Source organism: Peromyscus californicus, unplaced genomic scaffold, assembly GCF_007827085.1.
Source record: "Peromyscus californicus insignis strain IS unplaced genomic scaffold, ASM782708v3 Scaffold_15__1_contigs__length_86483966, whole genome shotgun sequence".
In the NCBI taxonomy this organism is placed as follows: Eukaryota; Metazoa; Chordata; class Mammalia; order Rodentia; family Cricetidae; genus Peromyscus; species Peromyscus californicus.
The window spans coordinates 58,807,144-58,831,523 of record NW_026294447.1 but is presented as its reverse complement, the minus strand read 5'-3'; the positions used below and the strand labels follow the sequence as shown (position 1 = coordinate 58,831,523).

General features: G+C 38.4%; 1 long non-coding RNA gene and 1 other non-coding gene across 28 annotated transcripts in view; both read right to left on the bottom strand.

Moving 5' to 3' along the window:
• The window catches only part of LOC128110937 (uncharacterized), a 74,036-nt gene that overhangs the window by 27,016 nt on the left and 22,640 nt on the right, over positions 1 to 24,380 (bottom strand). For 21 of the 27 annotated variants that reach the window (XR_008218386.1, XR_008218389.1, XR_008218402.1 and 18 more), the window contains 5 exons: positions 23,526 to 23,613; positions 20,603 to 20,664; positions 18,504 to 18,574; positions 8,466 to 16,713; positions 5,623 to 5,706 (listed from right to left, as the gene is read on the bottom strand). This is a non-coding gene — a long non-coding RNA (uncharacterized LOC128110937). Of the gene's footprint in view, positions 1 to 1,870; positions 1,892 to 2,032; positions 2,119 to 5,622; positions 5,707 to 8,465; positions 16,714 to 18,503; positions 18,575 to 20,602; positions 20,665 to 23,525; positions 23,614 to 24,380 lie in introns of those variants that run through there. The other 6 variants (XR_008218399.1, XR_008218392.1, XR_008218400.1 and 3 more) reach the window with 6 other exon arrangements.
• On the bottom strand, positions 12,707 to 12,777 carry LOC128111329 (small nucleolar RNA SNORD113/SNORD114 family). Its single transcript, XR_008218588.1, has one exon. It is a non-coding gene; the product is annotated as a small nucleolar RNA SNORD113/SNORD114 family (small nucleolar RNA).

Sequence of the window (24,380 nt, the reverse complement as noted above, 5' to 3'; positions counted from 1 at the left end):
AAGCTATAGATATTTGTGAATCTGTGGTAATAAAGTATTTTCACTTAATAAAAATTAAGTCTTTGGGTCATGTGGGACTGGATCAAGCCTCTCCCTTTTTTACAACAGCAGGACCTATCTAGCCCCCACTTTGGCATCGTAACTTGAGATAACAATATGCTGTTTCCATATTTATGGTAGTGCCATTACAACTGTGATTCCATAGAATTAAGAAAATAGTCTTTTGAGAATAGATGTTCAATAATTGAAAAGACTCATTTTTCTAATTTTTTAATTGAACTGAGGATTGGAATTGAAATCCAGTGGAAAGCAGAAGAGTAATCACAGTGGTTCATCTGGGGCACTTTATCAGCCTAGACTCATGGGTAAGCTCTCTTTAATTGGGGTTTTATTTAGTGAATAATCAAATTAAATAAATATTTTATCTTTCCTTAATAAAAAATATACCCACATATCTGAAAACATTAAACATTTATTCAGATGTTTCTTGTCTTCCAGCATCAGCCTCAATCAATACATTACTAGAATGCTGTGCTACTATTCATAAATGCATTTGTAATGATTCTTATTTCATTAAATACTTACATATTTGGAAGAGAAATTACCCATTTTGTTCGTGTTCATTATTTGGAAGAGAAATGACCCATTTTGTTCGTGTTCATTTATACTGTTCGTGGTTGATTTACACACTGCTTTAGTGCAAAGAAACCCAAGAGTACAACACATGTTATTTTTGATTTCTAGATTAAGTTCATATCCCTAAGAGATAATTGATGGGATTTTTCGAAATGGACCTGAGTTATAGGGCTTAATCAAAGTCCTCCATTCAGACATCCCAGGGTACTCCTCATTGATCCATAAGCAATCTTTGACCTTTTTCTTTTTCTTTCAGAGACAGTTTTGTTTATTGACCCATTCATCGCCTCACTGGCAGCAATAAAATAAATATTCATGAATTGAAAAGAAATAGCCAAGAACAATAAGATTGTTTGGACCCAAGGTCTCTTCGTAGGCTCTTTTCTCATAACTTAGCGCTTTTCCGATCTTTTTCCAGGGGCCTTCAGTGAACCATGGATGGATCAATTCCCATGCCTGCCTCACAGCCATCACATCTAGGCTTCTTTCTTCTTCCCGTGTGTCCCCTTGTGTATGAGGAGCTCTCTAACACGCTTTGCAGAACAATGCATATGTGTTACTAATCGCATCTCCAACACAGCTCCCCATAACCTCAGGTAGCTGTCAAGTACTTGAAATGTGGCCACTGCAATAAAGAAAGTGCATTTCACATTTCCTTTCACTTTAATTACTTTATATATAAGCGGGCTTGTGTGTGTGTGTGGTGGCAGCCATATTGGAGATGCAGCCTTAGATATTGTTCAGTAGATAACTTGTAAGTAAACTACAGTGCACGAATAAAATGGTTTGGGAGTAATATATGCCAATTGGATTCATAGCAATTGTTTCATAACACATTTGTATCATTGGCCTGCAGAGAGCTAAACTTAAATAATTCAATGAACACTACAAAGAAATCCCCCCTGATTTACAGGACTCTGACTGTTATGTAGTCGTAAAGTGTCCTAACCACAGTGGTGACAGGCAAACTCCCATCTCAAAGAGGAACTCCGTCCACTGTAGTCTTCATTCTGTGATATCAAATACCAAATTTTAAAATAATGAGCCATTTAGATTCAGAACATTTTAGAAGAGATTAGTTTGGTACTAAAATATTCATGAAGTCAATTCTTGTTTTTCGCATTGACCAAATAATAGGCCACCTTTTCAATTACCTAACTAGTCATTTTCAGTGATAAAATGAACCAAGTTCAATTCATCACTTTGAAACAAGAGTGATCAAGATTGTGCATACCAGTCTGCATGTCCCACCACAAGCAGCAGCATAATCCTCTCTTTTTTTTTTTTTTTTTTTTTTTTTTTTTTTTTTTTTTGGTTTTTCTAGACAGGGTTTCTCTGTATAGCTTTGCGCCTTTCCTGGATCTCACTCTGTAGACCAGGCTGGCCTCGAACTCACAAAGATCCACCCGGCTCTGCCTCCCGAGTCCTGGGATTAAAGGCGTGCGCCACCACCGCCCGGCCCATAATCCTTTTTCAAATTGACTATTTTTGAAAAAAAAAAGAAAGAATGAATTTACAGTATACTCCTCTAGAACGCACAATTAGTACACATTCATCAAAAAATTAAATGAATCATAACAATAGAAAATAAAATGAAGCCTGGAATTTTTAAACATAAATATTCTAGATGTTACGTTTTGTTTTGTTTTTAGTGAGAGGAAGGGCAGAGACCAAGTGTCACTGTGTAGCTCAGGCTGGCCCTGAACTTATGATCCTCTTGTTATACACACACACACACACACACACACACACACACACACACACACACACACACCTTACTGGATTCAGTATTATAAGAACAGACAATGTCTATACTGTGGTTCATGATGCCTGAAACCCAGCTCTGTTCACTCTAATCCAGTCATGTATCTCATGCCTGAACAATTTCTCATTTAAAAAAATCAGTCTATATGCATGAGCTGTGAACATCTCTGAACCAAATTCCCAAATATCCTGAGCATCTGCTCTAAGCCCATTTACTTCACAGACACAGGAGGCCACTTTGAAAATGTAGATATCAGAGTTCCAGATGTTTAATCAAAGTTTTGATTCAGACATCTTCTGATCCCATCCCTGGTCCTTACTCAGGAGCATTCCTTCTCATTTTAAATCTTCATTTTCTCATGAAACACTGTGCTTTTACACAGAATATGACCTGGGACATGGCTACAATATTTCTCCAGACTTAACTCACACAAAGTGCACACAGCAGAGCGTCTACCAATGACTGGGGCCTGAGCTGTGTCTATGAAATTATTCTTATTGGAATAAGAGGGAGAAGGAATAAGCAAGATCCATGATGGCATCCCACAACTACAGCATACACAATAAGCCACCTTTCAGGAGCTTCCTCTACACAATTAGCAGCCAGGGTATCTACCAACCTGAACATGCCTAAACCAGCTGTGGTGAAGAAAAGATGTGTACTGTCAACAGCTCTAGGATACAATTCCTTTCCGCTTTTTGAAGCTCATCTTTGTTTTTTGTTTGTTTGCCAACAGGGGTTTCATCCTACTCATTGGCCCATTTCACTTCTATCCACAGGTCTCCACTCAGTGTTTTTGGGCTTAATTGGGGGTAAATAATCTTCTACTTTGTACTTCTGCGACTGTCTATGAACAAAGTTAGGGCAGAAGCTCACCTCATGTTGTTACCATCACTACTCCTTACCCCTAGAAGTAACAACTAAGATCGTCATGGGACGATGACAAAATCCAAGGCTAGGTACTTATTCTGAGAAAAAGGCAGACTGCAAAATGAATCAAATATATACACTTCAGTAGACTTCTGAGTCAATGTTAGCACTGCTTTACTTAACATGAGAGGGGATTTTGCCAACTTCAGCATCCCCAAACTGATATTTCTACACACTAAGTTGCTGCATTTTTCACACAAAATTAAAAAATTGAAAGATCTTTGACTCTGCCACTCAAAACAAAACAAAAAGAAAGATTATTGATATCTTTCTAGATTAATTCTTATCTGTTCATCTGTCTGTTGAGGTGGATGGATGTGCCTCTCAAGCAACACAAAGGCCAGAGAACTCTTAGGAGAGAAACTTACACAAAATGGGATGAATTTTTAATTCATATTCCATTAGCAATCAACCAAAGGGCTGCACTGTCATCCGGTCTAGGTATTTACTGATTCATTTATTCAATAACTCTGCAAATCATGTAATTATCTATTATCTCGTTCTAAAGAACACAAAATTGTCATTACTCCTTTTACGTATTTACTGCCACCTGAAATTTTGCATAGTAGCCCTGTCTATATCAGCAAGACTTGGTGCAGAAATGCACACTGTTCAGTGTGGTAGCCACCATGGCATGTGGCTTGGGAAGTGGCTAGTATGATTGAGAAACTTGATTTTTTTTTAAGTAATTTGAACTTAATGCATCTGAACAGTGGGGTTTGTGTAACTCCTTAAGAAAAAGGAAGGTGCCTGGTCTTTGTCTCAGTAGACTTGAAGAGGGTGGGGAGGATTGATTAACTAATTAATTAATTGTGTATTTGTTTACTTTTTAAATTTTTAAATAAAAAAAATTAAATCACCTTTGAGGTAGGTCTTCTTATGTAGCTAAGACTAGCCTGGATTCACAGTAATCCTTTTGCCTCAGCCTCCTCAGTATTTGGTTTATAAATATGCACTGCCATTCCTATCCTCCTGTAATGAATTCGGGCATGAAACTATTCTTTTACACACTTGAAATAATAGTAACCATCTTCATCAACCCTCAGGATAATGGGCCAAAACATCAAGTGATGCTTGTATTTGTCCACTAATTTATTATAAAATGATCCATAAATTCATTTTAAAAAACCAATTAAGTTGCAAATATTGTGTTGCATTTTTCTTTTCAGATGAAAATTAGTGAAGGTAAGAGGATCTGTAAAAATTATTCATTTTCAGAGTTCAGGCTTTGATGGTTCCCATGTTTCAAGGGCTAGGCGTTAGTTTATGGGTTCTGTTAATTGTGTTCTTTACCAAAACACTTTTATATTAGTGTGCTTAATAATACAGCTCATTATATTAAGTTATTAATGAATGTACCAATTTATAATCGTTTGACTAGTTTGATATTATATTAAATACATAACTTCTTTCTATAAGTTCACTGGTACATTTTAGCATAAGTAATGCTATGAGCAACTCAGCCCTAACATTAAACAACAGAGGGATAGCTAAGTCCTCTCATAGAAATGAACAACAATCTTTGCTTTATTAGCTCCTTTCATAATTGGATGAGCCCTTTTGTCTTTTACTAATGTATTGACTGGCATAATGAACAATGAAAGCCCCAAAGCACATTTCCCATAGACACAGAGGATCTCACACCCACAGACCAGGGTTAATCAAGACACTGGATTCAGATCCCGGTATTCTGCACTTCTGTTCAGTCATATTCTTCTTGACTTATTTATTGATTCACTAATAATATAACCAATATCCATGAATTAAGGGAGGAAAGATGCTTGAAGATACAAACACATCTTGACAGTGCACATTCCACAGAGCTACACCCTGCACTTTCTGCTATGAGCCTCAACATGGTAAATCTGAATGAATCCCGTTCTGTGCACCCTATCAATTGCTGCTATTCATGGAGCTATATCTGGGCTTCTTTCATTTACTATCTATAATTTAAAGGTGGCACCATGAACTACCACCTGATGAGCAGATTCACTGTTCCATTCTATTTTCCCCTCATTGAGGGAACAAGGGATGCAATACAATGGAGAAGTATGTGGGTTCACTATGATCCAAATCACATTAAAATATTCAGGAAATGGTAGAACTGCTTTCATCCTTTTATCCTGGAGAATTTGGCTGTGCTGAAGTGGATTCATCCTGATTAGTAACTCACAAAACATTCCCATCACTGTCGAGCTCATGACCACTTTGAAGCCATTTCTTGGGAAGCATTCTGTGGACATGATGGCACCCCTCTCCCAGCAAGCATAAGTGCTTGGATTCCCACTTACATTGTGTCTTCCCTCCTTTTGCAGAGGTAAACAGGCAAGGTCTTCCCAGAAGGTAATCATGAAGCCATAGCACCCGCACTCATTCTGAGGAGTACAAGGCAAACATTCAAATGAATTAGTGTTGTTTAGCTTCTGAGGAGAAACACAGTTGGGGCTGATCAATTAGCCATCAACGATGGTGTGCGTTCCGGTCAGAACACTTGGGAAGGCAGCCGTCCTTTATATTTATTACCTTATGGGATTTAGAAGCGAGAACAGCACTTTATATTTATGAACCCTCATAAGTTCTTATTTTAAATAATGTAATAAACACCACTGAACCCAGCAGTATTAAGAAAGAAGAAAAATAATTCTAATTATTAGGAACATCTGGTGTGTTTGTCACCAACATACATAAGAGCAAAGTTGTCCTTTCAGTTGGACGTTGTGAAAAACTGGAGAGGAGAGATTTGCCATATGGTATAACCTCTGTGATGGTCCAAGCTTAATTTTCCTGGGTAAGTGTGCACTCATGTATGCAGATGCACAGGCATGCGGGCTAGTGTTTGCGTTCGTGTGTGTATGTGTGTGTGTGTGTGAGTGTGTGTCTTTGTCTTTGTGTGTGTGTGTGTGTGTGTGTGTGTGTATGTGTGTCATAGTGTGTGTGTGTGTGTGTGTGTGTGTGTGTGTGTGTGTGTGTGTGTGTGTGTGTGTGTAAGATCAGAGGACAACTTTTGGTGCTGGTCCTCAGAAGCTAACCATCTTGCTTTATGAGGTTAGGTCTCTCACTGGTCTGGAGCTGGTCAGCCAGCAAGCCTCTGCCTCCCCGGCACTGGGGTCACCAGTACACACCATCACGTATCTACTGCTGCCTCCCCAGCACTGGGAATGTCCATACACACCATCTCACTCAACCTTTTTTAATTTACATGAGCTCTGGGAATGGAAATCAGGTCCTCATGATTTCAAGGTGAACCCCTGACTGACTGAGCTACCTCGCCAGCCCCGCTTTACTTCACTCATTAACTGATGTGTTTACTTTCTCACAGGATAATTTTTCTAGCAGAATTTTAACGCATACAGCCATCAAATCAACTCTGGAGCACTAACAAGGCAAATTCCTCAATACACTACTGGAAAGGGACACAAGATCTCTGCCTTCCTGTGGGTTTCAGAAGTGGATGGTGTAAAGATCTCAATGGCGTAAAGTTTTCCACTGGAATATAATTACAGAATTAAAAAAAAAAAACTGGTTGAGATACAAATTTAGGAATGTTTATCTTCTTAATTACAATATGTTAGATGTGCGTCCAGCCATACTGGGACCACTGTCCCCTGAGTGGTCTATGTGTTTTTCCTATGTCACTGCTCAAGAGAAGCAAACTTACTTGACTTAGTGTGTGTTTATTTCAATCAAAATAACTAGATTTTATCAATAGTGGTCTGTGTGATGTCTCACTGTTGCTCCACGTGTACCTGTACTCCCTTTAGTCAGTTATAAAAATGTAGCTTCTTTTCCTTCACACAGGGCAACACAGCTCAACTTGCCTCCTCTTTCAATAATCAAATCTCATGACCTCTAAGACTGCTAGGCACCTAAACCGAGATTCTCAAGATAAATAACAACCCACACTGCATCAAATGCTTTAAAAAGTACATGTATACCATTGGTTTCTCTTGATTTTTTGTTTTAATTAATTTGTTCATTTAGAGAGAGAAGGAAAGAGTGAGTGAGTGTGTGTGTGTGTGTGTGTGTGTGTGTGTGTGTGTGTGTGTGTGTGTAGGAGTGTGTGTGTGTGTGTGTGTGTGTGTGTAGGGGGCATATATGTAGAGGTCAGAGGACAACTTGTAGGAGACTGTTCTTCTCCATATGCATTTCAGGGATGGAATTCAATCATTGGGCGTGGTCGCAAATGCCTTTACATTGTAGAGCCACCCCAATCGCCCTATTTTGCTTGTTTATTTTGTTTCCTTGCTTTATTTTGTGTTTGTTTGTTTTGTTTTGTTCAGAAGAATGTAACCTTGCCTGGCCTTAAGCTCCTGCCCCAGCCTCAAATCCCTAAGTGTCAGAATGGCAGGCATGTGCCATCTTGCCCAGTTTTAGCTTTCTTATTTTTCATTCATTGATATAGTCTTTATTCATGGCTAGTTTTATTACAGGAATGTGGGTTGTGCCACGAATCCACAAAGATCGGGCTTTGGGGACTCGTCTCTACAGGCTGCAGACACCACTTGGCAATAGTCCTCAGATTTCATAAGGGTTTAATCACTGTCCTCGTTCAGAAACCCCATGCTCTTCATCATTGGCCCATGCTGGGTGTTTGCTTCATTTATTAATTGACTGATTCATAATTAACAAAACAGAGTCCCCAAAACAAGATCTTTGGGATGGGGCTCTTTTCTCATTGAGATATTTAGATCATACTCCATCAATAGGGTGGTCTATTCAGATCAAATCCATATGTACTTTTTGTGTGGTCCTCATTTATTTAATTCATACATATGTCAAAGATGGCATCATGAAACATAATGAAGCTAATATACTCCACTTCTGAAACACTGGTAGGCTCACATCTCAGGCCATCCAAGGAACTACTGTAGAGTATCCTGAGCTCAACCACAACACCACAAGTAACACTAAAGGTCTTGTGAGGAAGGTGAATATCCTCTCCTTTGAAAGTCATTTCTGTTGCAACAATTTGGATTAAAAATTATTTTTTGAATCACACTGCATTCCCATGAGTGGTCCATACTTGGGGAGTGTTACCTGCTTTAGATATGTGAGTATTACTCATTTGTAAATCGATCAGCTAGCATCTATAAACAAAAGACTCCGAACACAGACCATGAACTAAGGGTCTTACCTTTATTCTCAACTAGGCTCCTTACTCAGGACAATGATTCCATATTAAATAATTAAATCAGGGGTCCTACATTCACCACAGGAGGGAAAGGAAGAATTAGAATAGCCTTAGAATTTAACAGGTCAAGCAGAACTACATAATAATAAACTTTAGATTTAATATCAAACTTGGGATTTTAAATATGGTAAACATGTAAGTCCACTATCTTGCCTGAGAATAAATTCTACAACAATTAGAAACATTTATAATCAGGGGGGTATTGAACAAATTGTTAGCTGATGTACTTTCCCTTTTCTTAATGAACAGTACCCACCCAAGCAACTCTCTTAACTACAGCTACTAACATGCTCAATATGAAAGAGGGTTACAGATCCCTCCTGATTTGTTTCCAATTAACAAGTGCTCTTGCTTTTTAGCAAGCAATAGCATTAATTATCCTTGGCTTACTAAATTACTTGTTGGACAAATAGGTGTGCCTTTCCTATGTACCATGTCTTTTATTATGTATCTACTTCTTACTTATATAGCAATTCTCTTCAAATAACATGCTTCATATCATTGAATAACAAAATCCAGAGGGGCAAGTTGACAGAATTTTTCCAACTTCTGCTCACAGACAATTTCAACACAAAACCTTGTCTATCTCTCACGTAGTAATGGACCTCAGAGTTACCCTCAGGCTTTCACCGAGCTGCTGCTTCACATGCCTCTACCAGCAGGCATCATAGATGCAGGCATGGCATCCTACTCTCCAGTAACACTTTCTTGAGTTAATGTGATCGTTCATGGATTTCTGAGTAACCAGTAGTTTTTTTTTTTTTGTTGTTGTTGTTGTTTGTTTTGTTTTTGTAGAGAAAATAGCCTATATTGTTTATCTCTGAGAGCATCTAGTTGGAACATGTGGATTAACCAGCAGACTGGTTTCTTTTCAAGCCCTATCTCATGATGGGCGTCTGTCTCTCAAAGCTGGTGGAAACCTACATAATGGCACACACATGACGGGACTGACATCTGCTATCCTCTACTGTACTTCTGCCATGAGGAGTTCACAGTAAACTGTTTGCTAGGGAACGGCTCTATGAAGCAACCATAGCCTTATAGGGCAGTAAAATGTGTGGAATGTCTACCATCTCTTTAGGAATGGTCCTTAGTTGAGTTGAATTGAATTAGGCATAATTTTGTTGTTGTTGTTCATGATATATTTCAATTGCAAGCCCATGATTGGCACTCCTCAATTTCAGATCTTATTTAAAAATTTAATGTACTGGGATTGTTTGCTTACCTGGGGCTTCATGCTCTGAGTTTGGATGCACAGAGGTGGTCATCATGACTAGAACATGATAAAATCTCTGACCCAGTGGGGAGAAAAAGTTTGGGTCACAGTTCTCACGTGATAATACTTATTCCTAATTAGCACCATGCTGACATTAAAAAGGTAAATTGAGCTGGGCGGTGGTGGCGCACGCCTTTAATCCCAGCACTCGGGAGGCAGAGCCAGGCGGATCTCTGTGAGTTCGAGGCCAGCCTGGGCTACCAAGTGAGTCCCAGGAAAGGCGCAAAGCTACACAGAGAAACCCGGTCTCGAAAAACCAAAAAAAAAAGGTAAATTGAGGCCTAAAATCATCCCATCGTTTTGAGGACATAAAAATCTGCAAAATAACAGCCCTGGCCTATAAAAAATATATGTTGATCTGCCTATAGCCACTGCCCTCAGTAATGGTAGCCTTGGTTCTTTCTCCGTTTTGGCAGCCTGGAATTATAAGCCAAATAGACCCTTTCCTTCAAAAAAAAAAGAAAGAAAGAAAGAAAATCAATAAAAATGACGGTTTTGTTTTAACATTCTTATCATTGGTCTCTGATCATCTGGCAATTATGTGGACATTTAACAATTTTTTACACTGATGAACTAATCTGAAAAATAAAATAATAAGGGGAAAAAGGTGTGGGAAAGAAACAACTGGCTGGCAACCAACATCACCCAATCCTTCCTAGGGACTTCTTATTATGCCCCTCACCCAGAAGTGGACTTTAGCACTTCCAAATTGAATTAATCCTATTTCTCTTTCTCATTTCATCACATACTCCTGTAATTGATCCATCCATGGCTCTCCTTTACTTTTTTCATTCACTTACATTTTTTATTCCTTTACTCATATATTGATTTACTTATAAAAATATAAATTGAACTAAAGGATCTTTGGGGGGGATGTTAAGAGATTGGGTTTCTCTGTGTAGCTCTGACTGTCCTAGAACTTACTTTGTAGACCAGGCTGGACTCGAACTCACAGAGATTCACCTGCCTCTGCCTCCCATTGTGCTGGGATTAAAGGCATGAGCCACTACCATCCGGCTTGAACTAAAGAATCTTAATAGATGCAAAAAAAATCTGATTCTTCTTACATTCTTTTCCCATAAAAATAGTAGTTGTTTTATCTTCCCAATGGTCCTTGGGACTTTGGAGTTTAATAAAATTCCTCCTGACATGCTTCAAGATCACTGGCCTAGGTTTGAACACTTTTTTCATTCATTTAGACAATCATTTGCTCGCTCACAAACAACAACAAAATCAACAGATAATAAGTCCCAGCGATAACAAGCACGATATTGTTAACATAAAAACCTATGGCTTCCTCTTTCCACAGTGAATGTCAAAGTCACAGGGATGGTTAACCTTCATGAACCTTAGCAATCCTGTGCTCATTAGCTCAACACTGGTTCCTATTTCCTGAACGTTCTGCTATTTTAACTACAGTCCAATAAACAAGTGTGAATTCAGCATTCACCATCTCATTAATGATGGAGAACAATGCCATCGGTTTCTTATTTCAGTGTTCCTGTGTGAAGGGCTATCAATCAGATTTAATAAATTTACGTTGGAATTGACTGGTTCAAATGTATTCACAATAGTACATAAATTTTGCAATCTCATAAGGAGGCCACAAACAGATGTCTTTTGTCCTTGTTCATTTGAACATTTATGCATTTAAATATTTGCCTAGTTGTACTATAATTTACTTACAGTGAAACAACAAAGTCTTATGAAACTAAATAGCTAAAGAACAAATTTAAAATTTTCCAAACTTCTAATAACATTTACTAAATAAGTGTCTATTCTTTATACATATTTGTTTGGTGTGTGTGTATGTGTGTGTTTGTCCTTGTCTGTGTATATGTGTGTCTATGTGTCTGTGCATGTGTGTCTTTGTCTATGTGTGTCATGTGTGTCCTTGTGTTTGTGTGTGTGTGTTTATATGTAAGTTTGTGTGTGTGTCTTTGTCTGTGGTTGTGTCTTTGTCTGTGTGTGTCTTTGTGTGTGTTTGTCTTTGTGTATGTGCCTTTCTCTATGTATTTGTGTGTGTCTTTTTGTGTGTATGTGTCTTTGTGTGTGTGTGTGTCTGTGTGGGCCTTTGTCTGAGTGTGTGTCTTTGTGTGTGTGTCTTTGTCTATGTGTGTGTGTGTCTTTGTGGTTGTGTCTTTCTCTATGTGTTTGTGTGTCTTTGACTGTGTATGTGTCTTTGTCTGTGTGTCTTTGTTTGTGTGTGTGACTGTATGTGTCTTTGTGTGTCTGTGTGTATGTCTTTCTCTGTGTGTGTTTGTCCTTGTCTGTTGTATGTGTGTGTCTATGTGTCTGTGCATGTGTGTCTTTGTCTATGTGTGTGTCTCTTTGTCATGTGTGTCCTTGTTTGTGTGTGTGTGTCTTTGTGTGTATGTTTGTGTGTGTCTTTGTCTGTGGTTGTGTCTCTGTGTGTGTGTCTTTGTGCGTGTGTCTTTGTGTGTGTCTCTGTATGTGTATCTTTGAGTGTGTGAGTCTTTGTGTGTGTGTCTGTGTCTGTGTGTGTCTTTATCTGTAGGTGTGTCTTTGTGTCTTTTTGTGTTTGTGTGTCTTTGTCTGTGGTTGTCTTTGTCTGTGTGTGTGTCCTTGTCTATGTGTTTGTGTGTCTTTATGTGTGTGTCTTTTCTGTATGTGTGTATGTGTCTTTGTCATGTGTCTTTGTGTGTATGTCTTTGTGTGTGTGTGTGTGTGTGTGTGTGTGTGTGTGTGTGTGTGTGTGTGTGTGTATCTTAGTCCGTGTGTGTATGCACATGCCATAGCACACATGGGGAGATTGGAAGACAACCTCGGGAACAGTTCTCTCCTTCCACCATGTGGGTCCAGGGGATTGAACTCAGGTGCCCGGGCTTGGCAACAAGAGCCTTAACCCACTGAACCATCTCAACAGCCTCTCATGAAGTCTCTTATGATCGACCTCAGAGTTTCAGGGTTAATCAAAATCGTTGATTCAGACACCCCAGAATTCTCATCATCGGTCAGCGCTTGGTTGTCCTTATTTAGTTAGTCATTTAGTAGTCATTGCTACTAATGACATCAATGAACATGAAATGTGAGGCTGAAAAGAAGCTCCTGACATTGTGCTGAGACACACCTGATAGCTTGATTTCTGTAGGACTCAGACACTCTTAGGGCAGTTATGAAGACATGTGATAACTCAGCTCCCTTACTTCATGTCAAACGCACTTGTGAACTTTCCTTGCTCTTCTTTATTAAATTTGTCTGAATTTTAAGGACAGTTAATGTAGCCAAGATGGTGGCCAGTAGAGTCCACACCTTGTGGCACACAGTCTTGTGTTACTGTTCACATCTTGGATCATGGCTGTCTATGTGACCAGTAGAACACTATGGAAGTGGTGGTTTGTGCCTTAAGGAGATAAGTTATATGATACAGTAAGGATGTACCTAATTCTGTCCTGTACTGATTGCTCTTGGGAAATTAGCTGTCATGTTCTAAGGACGCCAATAGAGAAAATCTTCATGTAGAGAGAAAGCGTGGTCCCCATCAGCAGCCAGCCATGGACATAAGTCCTGCAAGCAGATCACACACACACACACACACACACACACACACACACACACACACACACTCAGCCAAGCAACTACTTTGTCTGACACCTCACTATAAATTGGTAAGACTCCACACAGAAAGCCTGACCTCATGGAAACTGTGAGAAATAATAGGTTTCATGCTTTGAGCCATGAAGTCACTGGGTGAGGTACTCCACAGCTAGAGATCTCAATGGCAATGACAGAGCATGCTGTTTCTGACTTGCTTGATACCATAAGTGTTTCAACTTTGGAATATTTCAACTTTTTTTGTTTTCTTCAACTTTTGGAATATGTCCACACACACAATGAAATATCTTAAAAATATTACCCCAAAATAAATAAAGTTCATTTGTCCCCTAGTCAACTTATACATGTGACCAGAGGAAGTTTTTACAATATTTCAGTGCACCTGCATTTTGACTGTAACCATGATGAGGACAAATGTGGAATCTTCCACATGTACCAAAAGTCAATACTCAGAAAGTTTCAGAAATAAAAAGACTCTCTGATGTTTCACATTAGGGGAGGTAAACCTATACAACCATGAACCGTGCTCCAGTCATGGCGAGGACATTAGCATAGCCTTCTTCCCTCATTCGGCACACTCCCACCTCAATGAATTATTGGCCCAGACATTTATCATTGATTGAATGGGTAATGACACAAAACAAATCTTAAGATTGAAACATTCTGAGAATTAATAAAAGACCTCCAGGATTAACAGACTTAGGTTGTGCTGAATCATATTTACCACAAACTCTGGTCAATTCTCTCTGCTGGTCCTATAAGCATTCTTTTATTTTATTCATAGAAAAGCAGCTCTGTTCACATGATGTAATTCAGAAATAACCCTGTTACCTATAGAATAAAGATGATGAATCAGTCAGCTAATGTGTGAGGAGGGGGCCTTTTGGATCAATGTTTCAGGGTAGACCCTTGGCAATGCACTATGAGGTCCCCTGAAAAGGACAAATGAGGTTAAGGTGTCCGTGGGTAGCAGCACACAGACATTCTTAATGGTTGCATTTATTTCTCTTGTGTTGGGTGGTGAATTTTAGTTTCTGTTGTATTAAAAATTAAATAGTACATAAGTCAGTACATAAGAAGTAGAGTTATTTGGGAGTCAATAATGAGAATGTAATAGGAACCAAGTTTGGATTAGTCACCCAATCCCTTATGAATCCGTCTATTAAAAGATTTAAGCCTGTGGGTTCCATTCTTTGTAGAGTGTGTGTTGCACTTCACAGAGCAAAAACCCTTTCCATTCTTCATAGAGTGTGTTGTACTTCACAGAGTGAGAATACTACAGTTGATGTAATTGTTCAGTAAAGTCGGAGATGCTGGTTCCCACCTGCGTGGTTAAGGGGCTTAGGGACTATTGTACTTCTAAATTTCATATCCTTGGCATAGGCAGTTTATTGTTAACTTATGTCAAAGGCATAAATGGCCAACATATAAATAAAATAAGAGAATGTACTATAGTGCCAACCACAGAAATGAACAAAAATTTGCAGTTAATACAATTCAATCCAACTTAGGTCAGTTAAAGATGGAGGGCTCTTATTAATCATTAATGAGTCTAAATTAATCAGATCTCTGGGCTGGCAAGATGAATAGTGGGTAGAGGCACTTACTGAGAAAGCCACAAGACCTGAATTCTATTACCACATACCACCATGAAAGGGAACCAACTTCCAAATAGCTATCCTCAGACCTCCAAACCTGCACCGTGGCATATACACACCCACCCCAAAACAATAATAAAACTAAAAATTTTAATTCATAGTTTTGTTTCACAAAACTTGCTCGTAACTGCGCCCAGGTCTACATCCTTCAAGTAATCAACTGAGGTGTGAGCTCATTCCTTCATTCATTTGAGACACTGGATCAAAGCATGAGCTGTATCCATAGACACGGTGATCACAGATACAATGGACAAGGTCCTTTGTAAGAGATTAGCTTTTGGTGGACAGAATTAGATCAGTAATTACCATGTGCACAGAACTGTTCCACGTTTAGCCTTCTCTCAGTTAGACAATTATTCAAACAATCATTTTCATACTCATAATTTATTTCTTGTCTAAATAAAACCAATGGCCAGCTCTCCAACAAAATCCAAATATCAATACCATGGTTCATGACTCAGGACGTGTCCTTCAGGGAAATATTCAAAAAGACTTAATCTATGTGTATTTCTGAGGCTCGTTGTATCAGAAAGTTACAACAATAAATAATATTTGTTTCTTTTCTTTTGTTTTCTTTTTTTTTTTTTTTGCAAAATTGGCCATCTTTATTCATTCTTGTACCCACCCCATTATAATACAATTCACAGAAGGGAGGAGTGAATGCCAAGGTCATTGACTGTGGCCAACTAGTGCAAGAGGTACACCTCACTGCAAAAATGAGGGAGATTTTCTTTTTCGGACATTTCTTTGAGTTGTAATTTAGTCAGAACTCTTTGATTCACACATCTCATAAAGTTCACTGTTCTATATATCTATTGATATTTTTTCTCCCTGTCCTCATGGCTTTATTCATGGATGTGCTCATATATATATGTGTGTGTGTGTGTGTGTGTGTGTGTGTGTGTGTGTGTGTGTGTGTATGTATATGTGTGTGTGTGTATATATATATATATATATACATATATGCTAAATTAATAAATCAAAAGTTCCAAGAGCAGCATCACTGAATAATATATCGCACTGTCAAGTATCCATTCCACACATAATTAATATATCTGGTTGATTTTTCCTAATATGTGTATACTTTTTCCACATTTCAGCCAATGAGTGTTCTTATTTCCTTTAATCTCTGTATTTAACATGGGTCAACCATGTCTGCCCACTTTTGGTCTTAAAGATGGTATCATGAATAAAGATGGTATCATGAATACACAATTAGAATAAACAGATAATTTTGTTCATTGTCTAGTACCCTCTCTCCTCAAAATATTAATAGCCTAAGTGTTATCAGTAAAAAAGTACGTAAATGAATCATAGCAAAAAAGAAAAAAAATAGAATATTAAGCAACCCTGAAAATGAATGAAATGCCACTCATCTGCTTTTATTGGATTTTACTGGTGCTAAATCATATTAATTAAAAAACCCCAGCCTGAGCACATTCCCATCAATGCATACCACTGGCCTTTGTTGGTTTTACTTATGAATTATATCCATTTATTACTTTGGAAAAATGCAAGCAACACCCATAAGCCAACCTCCGAACCCAAGAACATAAAATTCAAGCTATTACTCACATAAATCTCTTCTTTCCTTACCCACAGAGGTAAAAACCTAGACCTTTGGCATTCCAGGATGATTCAGTTAGAGGGGGCATATCCACTTGGTGAAATCAAGCACAAACTTTCAAAAGAAAGAAAAATCCTACAGTTAGATGTACTTGTCTCACAAACAATGGGGTTCAGGACAGTTTCATATGTGTATATCAAATATTCAAACAATAGTTCTGTCCCTATGACCTACACTCATCCCCACCACCCCCTACTGTTGGTCCCTTCCTAGACCCTTCTATTTTTTTTTCTTTAGATTCCAGGGCCAGCATTATAGACAACATTCTCTCTGTTGACCTAAACTTGCTCCGAGTCCACTGCATACTTAGAAAATTGTTTATGTATTTATGCTTTCTCCTTAGTACAACCAACATCTAGCTACCTCCTACCACTCCCAGAAATGTACACAGGGACACCTTGACGCACCTATGAATGTGTGTCTGTGTGGCTAAGAGTCCTACATGCCCCAGAGGTGCAGCAGTTTTTATTAGGATAGCATAAGGGAACCAGCATTAAAAATTGCTAACAGCTGCAGCTTCACATTGTGATTTCCTAACTGACCCATAGGTGACAATCTATATTTTCCTCACAAATTCCCACTATCCTGACTCCGAAGCCACTGGGACCCAAGAGCCAGATGTCACACTGGCCTGCATTTCTGTCAGGAACTCTACCCCCAGTGCAGACCTGCCAACTATGTGTGTTTCTAAAAGACTTCAGTTTACTGTTGAATCAAAACCATTGATGCGTAGACCCCAGAACTACTCATTACTGATCCACACTCAATGCATTTTCCTCATTTATTTATCTGCGCATTACTGATTGTTTCTGCATAATTTCTTGATTTTTTTCATTCGGAGTTTCTCTGATTAAAAATCTTAGTGCCCATGAATCATAGAAATTAAAAGAACAAAATCTTTTACTGACATAGCAAGCGATTTCCAGGCTCAGGTTCACAGAGCAGGTAACTAAGATAAAGGCCTGAACATGTAGATTAATCAATGACGTTGCTTCCTGCCACTCTGCTGTTCAAGATTCATTCAACTGATTCCTAAAGACAGTGGGCCAATGAGTGTACCTCAGACTCCATGGCTAGAGGCCCACAGACAACACTCAGGATCTTACTAGGGTCTTCCTGCACAATATTTAAAAACTTCTATCAGATCCTCTACTGATAGGTACACTTCCTGCACACATAACACAACAACAGAACAGAATTTTAGGACTGTGTGGATGAAAGCCTTATCTTTAAAGAACCGGGCTGTGCTAAACATCGCTAAATCTCAGGCCCCACTAACAGCTGATGCCTGGCAGGTTTGTTCATTTTTATTTTGTTTTGCTTTTATAATTGAAAGATAAATTTGTGCACATTAAGTGTGCACATGATGTTTTCAAGGACTTAAACACCACAGAATGACTAATTCTAGCTAGCTAATGTCTTCATTACCTGATTGTCACATCTGTGCTAAAAACACTTCACATCCCTGCAATCATGTCATCCTTTTTGGTGTTGTTCCCTTTGGTTTTTTTTTTTTTATTTATTTTTTATTTTTTTGTTTTGTTTTTTGTTTTCTTTTTCTCTTTCTTTCTTTCTTTTTTGCTTTATTTTGTCTCCTGGAGCTATTTGGTTTGGGATTGGGACCTTTTTTTAAAATAGAAGATCTCATTATGTAGCCCAGGATGGCACCAAACTCAAAGCAATGCTCCTGCCTCAGTCTCCCAGGTGTTAGAATGATAAGCGTAAGCCATCATGCCTGGCTAACCTTTTATTTCCTGTCTGTTGGCAGTTGTCATTCATCCTTTGGATGTGAGCCCATGGATGGCACAATCACTCGACACACCAAGAACCCCAACACCACTTACATGAGTCCCTTGATTCCTGGCCCACAGTGTCTCAGGGTCAGACAGGCACCATCAGCGGTACATCATGGAATCTGCAGAATTAAAACCTCTAGTAAGTTGCAATAATCTTTATCTAAACTGTGACAAATGTTTTTGAAGCAATTAGAAGTCTGGTATAAATTTTGGAGAATTTGAATTTTAAAAAATACAGGTTTTAGGAAATTGAGGGAACAATACAGCCTTGGGCCCTCTTCCTGATACCTTAGTCTCTGTATATCAAATCTAGCAAAATCACAGCTTTTACATATGCCCATGATTGGCCAAGAATGACTCTTATCTTATTTATTGGCCTCTTCAATTAGTAATTTATGTGATATAATTTATAACTCCCTTATACTGAGATGCTAGCCTATAATGTATATATGTGTATGTATGCTTGTATGTATTATATATAATGTATAAAATATGTATGTGTGTGTTTATGGGTATAATATAATATGAAGAAAGGAGAACAAGACTGAATAATAAGAAAGATAAAGCATACTAATGAGTTCCTATAAGTCCTTTGAATACTCTCTCAATAGCTAACACAGGTTCAATTCAAAGTCAGTCCTGAAAGGGGCAGTGTCCACATATGATTCCATGAGGGGCTGTTACCTTCCAGGGAGATCTGAATTGCAAATTATATCACATTCTTTGGATATTAGTGTAGACTGTAGCTCTTTGTAACTACAAGTAAATTTCGGGTGTTTTCTGCTTTTAACATGCATTTTAGATGTATGTTTAAAATAATCATAATGTTGAAATTGCTGAGAATTCTGATTCATTGCCCCTGAATCTCAAAGAATAACATGCCAGGAAATTGAAAACAAAGAAAACTGCTTTTTCCGCTCTGTGTCACAATTCTAAAAATGTATCATTGTGACTGAGTAAATATTGTAACAAATAAATAAATAAACCTGATCAATCTACACACTTATTCAAGAATTCATAGCTACATTGAGAATTTTAGATGCGCATCACATTTCAGTTAAAACACTGATCACCCAGTGTGACTATGGCCACCCTACTGGAAAGTGCATGCCTATAGAATAACACCCCCAAAATATGAAATTTTTATTTATTGATGACTGATTTTTTTATATGATGAATCAATATCTTTCTCTCCCCCTTCCTTTCCCCCTCCTCTTCTCTTCTCTTCTCTCTCTCTCTCTCTCTCTCACTCTCACTCTCCAGGATCTCACTATATGTCCAGGCAGGCTAGCCTTGAACATACATTCCAACTGCCTCAGTTGGTATCACCACACTGGGACCACTACACTGGTGTCACTACACTGAGACCACCACACTGAGATCACCACACTGGGATCACTACGCTGGGATCAACACACTGGGATCATCACACTGGGATCACCACACTGGGATCACTACACTGGGATCACCACACTGGGATCACCATACTGGGACCACTACACTGGTGTTACTGCACTAACATTCTTTTTCTTTATATTGTTTTTAGAAAATGTCTTTCTTTATAGCCCATGATAGCTTCAAACTTGTGGACAATCCCCTGCCTTAGCTTCAAAGGTGCTAGGATTATAGGCATGAGCTGCTGTGCCTGGCTTTCAAACATCTTCCTGATAATACAGGGATTCCATATTCATCCCTAGCCCATCTTTATCTGCCTTTCCCTTAATTTGTCGAGAATTCAAAGTTGATACAATAAGGTATTATGGACTTGATCAATGGATTAAATCAAAAGTGGTATAAAAGTAATGTGAACTATTGAAATGTTAATGACAAAAAATGTGGTCTTACTATGTGTTAATGGGGTTGTTTTGAAGTGGATTGAGATCTTTCATCTTTGGATTACACTTCTGTTGATCTGAACTAATCAAAAATCATCATATTATCATCTTTGTGCCACAGGTAGACTCCAGCATAAATGTGTGGAGCTGGGAATGAAACACAGGACCTGAACTTATGATACAAAAGTATTCTCAGATGGAGCTACATTCTGAGCACTTTAGGATTCACTAATCATTAGTTGAAGCCATTTGATAATATAAGAATACACTCAAAACAACCACTTAACATGCCACTATTAAATTTGACAATACCTTTTTGGTTCTTGCCCATTAAGATATATAAATCTTCAATGTTAGAGACAGGCTCACATAGACTATAGGGTATGAAATCAAGGAAATGTTGAAAAGTTAATAAAAGAAATAAATACATGAATCAGTCATTTTTACCAGTGAAATGAAGCTGTACAGAACTATATTAATTATAATACTTCTTTGTAGCACATTCAATTATTAGCCTACAATTAATATTCATTTATTTAAATTATATATTCATGCATTCATTTTTAGCATTCTTAAAACTCCCAAGAGCTGAACACCTAATACAACTAATGGAAAAACCATTAGCCATGTAAGGTTACTTAAATCTAAATTAATAAAAAATTAACCAAGAAGGAAACCTTTACACTTCATATTCACATTTCAAGTGTTCTAGATTGTTGTGAGGCTAAAGATCACCACATCAGATGGAAGCCATCACAAGACAGTCTCTTCACTGCGCAAAGATCCATGGGGAACAATGAGGATCTGCTATTTTTCCCTAAAACAGTCTGGACCTTTTCCTAATGAGCTTAACTGGACAGCTCCAGAGCATGAGTCACAACACCATCATCTCCAGCTCACACTGAGTCTCTTTCATTTGATTTGATCATTCCTGTCTTTTAAAAGATATATTTTGTCTCGATTATCTATTGTGTGTGTATCTGTGTGTATGTGAATGTGATGTGTGTGCAGGTTCATTTGGAGGCCAGAAAAGGGGTTTTGGTCCCCTGGAACTACAGTTACAAGTGATTGTGAGCTGCCTGACATGGGTGCTGCGATCTGAACAGGAAACTCTCCTAACCACTGAGCTACCTCTCCAGCCCTGAGACTTGTTCATTCTAAGAAATGCGAGCAGCGAGTAAGCTCCGTCAGTGCAAGCCCCATCCCCGACTACTTACATGGCAACGTCTTTCACCTCCTTCTTTTCACTCCTAGCTCAAAGAACAAGCAGCCTGGAACTTTATTTATGGTAAAACATCTAAACAAATCATGTAATGTACACAATAAAACCCCAAACAGCTGGTTAGAGAAGGGAACACGTAGGCTGTTGCAATGGTGGTTAGGAGCACATTACTGAATTAAAACCCTTTTGTACTTGGACCATTCTCATCACCAATCCACGTTCTGGGCTTTCATTTCTATTATGCATTTATGTAATTATTTACTTTTGGTACTAAAATTAACATCCAACACGTCATCCTGTTTGCGTGGTTATAAGCATATTGGCTAATTCCTTAATCAACATATTTTCAAGGACCTTTGATGTACATAATTTGAATCATAAATTCCAGGGTAGTAAGTGTTTTATCTTTCTTTGATTTGGTCTTGAGGTCTCTGTCAAGAGAGAATCTATGAAGTCTAGCCCTGCCAGGATGGGATTTACAGTGTGCCTTATTCTAGTCCTCTCTTAGTTTAAGTGATGATTTATTTCTCAATTATTTGATTACTTATCTATGAATTCTCTTGAACAACTCTCTAACTAAAGATTTTAAAACATGAAGACAGGGCCTGTAGAGGTGGCTCAGAGTAAAGAGCATTTGTTCCTCTTGCAAAGGACCTGGATTCAGTTTCCAGCACTCATATGGTGGTTCACAAACATCAGTAGCTCCATTTTGGGGATCAGACACTCTCTACTGACTTCCATGGGCACCATGCATGCATGTGGTATAAAAACATAGCAGCAGGCAAAACACCCATGCATGTAAAATAAATTTTAAAACTGTTTGAAAACATGAAGACATCAACTCTCACTTGCATTTTACGTACCTTTTGTCTCCAAATAAAAGTAAAAGTTTCTCACAAATACTACATTATTAAATAAACTACAATGTACCCATTCTATGTAATGGAAAACAGTTTTTGGAAACATACAGCTCAGGTCAATTTTCAGATAAACACTTGGTGGAATTAATTAATAAGCTCAATAGTTATACACTATTAGCCTCATTGGCCTGTGGTTGGACCACTCCAGCTTTTCTTTTCACATTTTAAAAGGATCATTAAATAACATATGTGAATCTTACCTAACAACTAAAAACTATCAATTGCATCCTTCCAAATGCAGAGTGCCATAATAGCTGAACTAGACATTTCATAAATAGGCACATGTCTAGACACAGTACACAAGTGAACAGTTGACAGAGCTGAGGCAATTTTTCTCTGATGCCTCTCAAACTGGGGGAATTGTGTGATTATAATCTCAGGTCATGGTGTCTTATGTGCATTATTCCATTTGTTTTGTGTTAGAAGTGCATCCATTTTTTAAAATAGATCCATAACCATACATGAACGTGTAACACATAACATATGAAATGCATATGGCATGTGTGTGTACCTATGCATATTCACCCTTCCTGTGTAATATATGTGCTCATTTTGTGCATGTGCACATGTATGTGGATGCAGGTTGAGGTCAGAGAACAAATGAGTATAATTCCTCAGGCACTATGCATGTTGTTTTGTGTGGCACAGGGTCTCTCACTGGCCTAGAACCCCCCAAATAGGCTAAGCTGGTTAGCCAGAGAACCTCAGAACTCTCCCTGTGTCGGCCTCCCCAGGACTGAGATTATAAGCATGCCACCATGCCCAGTTTTTTGTATGTGGGCACCAGGAGATTGAAGGCAGGCCCTCATGCTTGTAAGGCAAGCACATTAGCAATTAAGCTGTCATCCTAGCCTGAGATATTCCATTTTTCTTTGCTATTTTCTACATAGGGAACAGCCTACTATATAATTTCTAATTTGGTAATTATTATGCCTAATTGGATTAATTACCCTTGGTTCATGACTGTCTCATCACTGACTAGTGCTTTGGCCATCTTTGATTTTATTTACAAACTCAATCATGTTTAATAATGCAATCAACACCCATCAGCCAAACACCCAAGTTCAAATTAACAAAAGTAGCCATTACTCACATTGTTGGCCCATGGCTCATTGCCCACAGTGGTCACTGCCAAGGTCTCACCCAGCAGGCTAGTCTCCATTCACATTAGGGCCTCCATGCTGTTGAACACAAGGCAGATATTAAAAAGGATGAAGTGGCAAAGCTTTCTTCATGGCCATTAGTGAGTAGGACAGCTAATCTTAGTCTCAGATCATGATACTGGCCCAAGCAGGTATTCATTCATTCATTCATTCATTCATTCATTCATTCATTCATAGCTATTGTTCTAATGAAAATGTATGAATTCACCACCTTAAAAATCAAAAGCAAATCTTTTTGTAAACATTGATCCCTACACTTCCTGTCCACAAAGGAAACAACAGACCCTCTTCCAAACAGACCCAGGTACAGAGTTGGAAACACAGACATATTTGATTCCAGATACAATCTCATCATTATTGCCTATTCACTTTCCCCATGGTTTTCATACATTTTTAAGTACAATACACACAGGTAAACTGAGCACTAATCCAGAGCAGACACCTCAGTACACACAGAGGTGAACTACTACTTTTGAAAAAGCTACAATTATACAGGAATAGATAAGTTAACCTCTAGGTCAGAAAACCCTGTTGGCTCCCGTGGTCTTGCCATTACTTATTTCTCATTTCATTCCTTTTAAACTACAGATCAAGGACACTTGAAGTTACCAACCAGCCCAGGACCACTGGCAGGTCTGCATACCCAAGGGTCTTCTGACTGACGGGCCAACAGTCAATAGTTGGCTGGGTTTGGTCTCTTAATAACATCACCGAAACTCAGAGCAGAAAAGCGATTAGCAGAGGTCAGTGGGTGTGAAGAACAGGATTGGTCAGAGAGTACAATG